The following is a 3,253-nucleotide window of genomic DNA, read 5'->3' as shown; positions in this document are numbered from 1 at the left end:
AAGTTGAACAAGGACAATGCATGCTCATAGCGCTAAAAGTGTGCTCCTCGAACGCACCCCTAGTTATTCTGTACTGAAAATAAAATTTCGAGCATAAGAAAAAAAGTGACGCAGGATTATCTGACTCAAAATTCATTTACCCCGCATTCGTTTTTCGCTAAAGTCAATTGACCGTTGAGTCTGCTTCCTTCGGACAATCCGCACAATTGCTCCAATCGTCGCCGCGATAAATTAAATAATTCCATGCCGTTCATATTTTCCAATTGTTTGCAAATTCTGCAAGTAAGACTGATTGATTGATTGATAAATTGATTGATAGTTTGATTCATTAATAGATTGATTGATTAATAGATTGATCATTGATAAATTGATTGATAGATTAAAGTCAATGTACTTCTCCGAGAACCCTTTGGCCGCCAACCAAGTTTGAATTTCCCGAGAGGTTGAGTATAGTCAATTGACCGTTGAGTCTGCTTCCTTCGGACAATCCGCACAATTCGTCGCCTCGTCGCCGCGATAAATTAAATAATTCCATGCCGTTCATATTTTCCAATTGTTTGCAAATTCTGCAAGTAAGACTGATTGATTGATTGATAAATTGATTGATAGTTTGATTGATTAATAGATTCATTGATAAATTGATTGATAGATTGGAGTCAATGTACTTCTCCGAGAACCCTTTGGCCGCCAACCAAGTTTGAATTTCGCGAGAGGTCGAGTATTGATTCACTCAAATCTCACGCATATCATTGCTGAGAGAAGAATTCGCTTTCTTCTCTCGGAACATCGTTAAGACAAACTTGAGCTTTTTTTGAACTTCTTCTTGACCGCAAGTGCCTTTTATAATCAAGTAAAACAATGTCAATAATACAAATTATTGAGAGCAATTATTTAAAATATTTAAGACAAAAAGTTAAAATTTGATCATAACTCACCATTAAAGAATTTAATACTTTTGTAAACTTCCGTTTTATTGGATGTGGAAAATGTCGAGGGCGCAGATTTTTGAGTTTGGAGCGGCGGAATAGGTCCTATTGGCGTCGGTGGTGGTGGAGGTGATGATGAAGGCGTTGAAGGTATCTTCGATGAAGCTAATGCAGGTGATGCGGGTGCTGATTTCGGTATAGATAGCTGATGTTGATTTCAGGTTGATTTCACGGTATAGATATGCTGATGTTGATTTCAGGGTAAAAAGTATTGGTGCCGATTTTCACACAGTTAGTATTGATGTCGGTGTAAATATTGATGCAGATAGTGCTGGCGAAAGCGGTGACGGTGACATCGGTTTATCGGCTATTACATCTGGTATTATATGGCGAGGTGGCAAATGCACTTCCACGATGCTTTGCTGTATGTTGAGCTTTCCATGCGATTCAGAGGTACTTTCGATGGAGGAAACACTCGACCTGCTGCTGTTACCCGTGGCTCCATTATAAGCATTAACGTTATCTGTAAAATAATTTTGCAATATTAATTTAGGTAAATATTCACATTAGATCAATCCCTTCAAAAGTCAATGACCTTGATATATGTTGTCAAGGTCATTGACTTTTGAAGGAGTTGACCTAATGTGAATATTTACCTTAATTTAAATTACAAATTGCCATGCGACAAAGAATTATTTATTTCACGAACACTTAATTGATATAGGTAGGTAAATCGTAATGTCAATATAGAAAAGCTTTATTAAAAACATGAAAAGACTATAACTTACCCCAAAGCTTTTGCATAAAACATACACAATCTTAGATATATTGGACAAACAAACATTAAGCATAGTTTAAGTACCACAAGTGACAATATTTAAAATTTTTTACAATTTGGAATTTAAAATCTATTAATAAAAATCGGGATAATAAATCATCTTTTGCCAAATACGCATGTTTTATTCGCTAATACATTTACACGCACGCACGTGCATATATTGTTTGTGCGGGTGTGTACAATGTATTTTTATCTCTGCACTAAACAAAATGTTTCTGTAAAATATGACAAAATATTACTATAATTAAGTTTAATAGTCGATACGATTCCGCAGGAAACAGAAAAAATGGAGGAAACAACGGTACTTTGCACAAACACAATCTGTAACTGCATATTATTTATTAACAATAAAAGTGATATACATAAATTACAGTGTAATGAAATACTGGACATGAATCGCATCCCCGACCCACCCGTGGACACACATACAAATGTAGAATTAAGGTTTCCATCGATCACAAAACAAGAAAAGATAGGAAATAGCGGGTGCGTAGCTGTTTACATTGTAAAATTTCTCGTAGAAATTATATATCGCGATTTTGGGTTGTTGTATTTTAGAGAGCATTTTATCAACACAATTATATTATAATTTAACAATAAACCAGTGTGAAAAATAAAATGCATCTGTGATAGAAAAAAATTAACAAATGTTTGTATTACTTCTTATCCACGATTATTATTTATACGATTATAGTTTACGCGCAAGTATATTGCTCATTGACTTCTTAATCCACTTATTATTATCGCATTGAGGTCAACACCTCGATATGAATTTAAATATATAATAATATATAATGCAAGCTATAAGAAGAAATGATTAGTATCGATTTGATAAAATCAGTTTCGTATTTTATGCCTGTACCTTTCTATTACTATTGTCTGAAATAGTAAAAATTTAGAGCCAATATATAGATAAGTTTAGACCGCGTGTTAGATTGTGAAACAAAATATAAATCTTATAAGGGAAAAAGAACTGATTATATAAGAAAAAATTTTCTCTCTTACTAGAGAAATTATAAATATAATTTTTCGATTTTTTAAAAATATTGATTTTAATATTTTCGAACATCTTTTATCCCTGGTTGTTTTTTCTTTTTTTTTTATTATTTCCTTCAATTATGTGTACAAGCTTATTTACATCGATCTAATAAATATAAAATGCATACGACGACATGTACAAGCAGAATCGGACAAAAAATTTTTTACTTCAATAAAAGCTATTAATAAAACAAAGCATGTCAAAATATATAATATTATAATAATATCAGAAAAGTTTTGTTCGCTTATCCTCTCCGTATCTTTCCATTAGATTCTTATCAAGGGCCTTTATCGAAATCGTAAAACTGTTTTTCTCAATGAAACTCCCAATATAAAGACAAAGGACAGACACAACAATTCTGCTATAGTTTCAATGAAAATATGGTGTGGATATATTATAATCTAACTAATTTAATTTTGCTGTTCAAATACATTCTTCGATAAAATTAAA

The 3,253-nt window shown here is 32.5% G+C and overlaps 1 long non-coding RNA gene across 1 annotated transcript; it reads right to left on the bottom strand.

The window, feature by feature from the left end:
* Window positions 1-505: 505 nt before the first annotated feature.
* On the bottom strand, window positions 506-2,617 carry LOC115244334. The gene is made up of 3 exons (XR_003885362.1): window positions 936-2,617; window positions 666-837; window positions 506-566 (listed from the first exon to the last, which is right to left on the bottom strand). It is a non-coding gene; the product is annotated as an uncharacterized LOC115244334 (long non-coding RNA).
* Window positions 2,618-3,253: the final 636 nt, after the last annotated feature.

This window comes from Formica exsecta, unplaced genomic scaffold (genome assembly GCF_003651465.1).
Source record: "Formica exsecta isolate Colony F162 unplaced genomic scaffold, ASM365146v1 scaffold121, whole genome shotgun sequence".
NCBI classification, from domain to species: Eukaryota; Metazoa; Arthropoda; class Insecta; order Hymenoptera; family Formicidae; genus Formica; species Formica exsecta.
The sequence above is the reverse complement of the archived record's forward strand: the minus strand, read 5'-3'. Positions and strand labels throughout refer to the sequence as shown.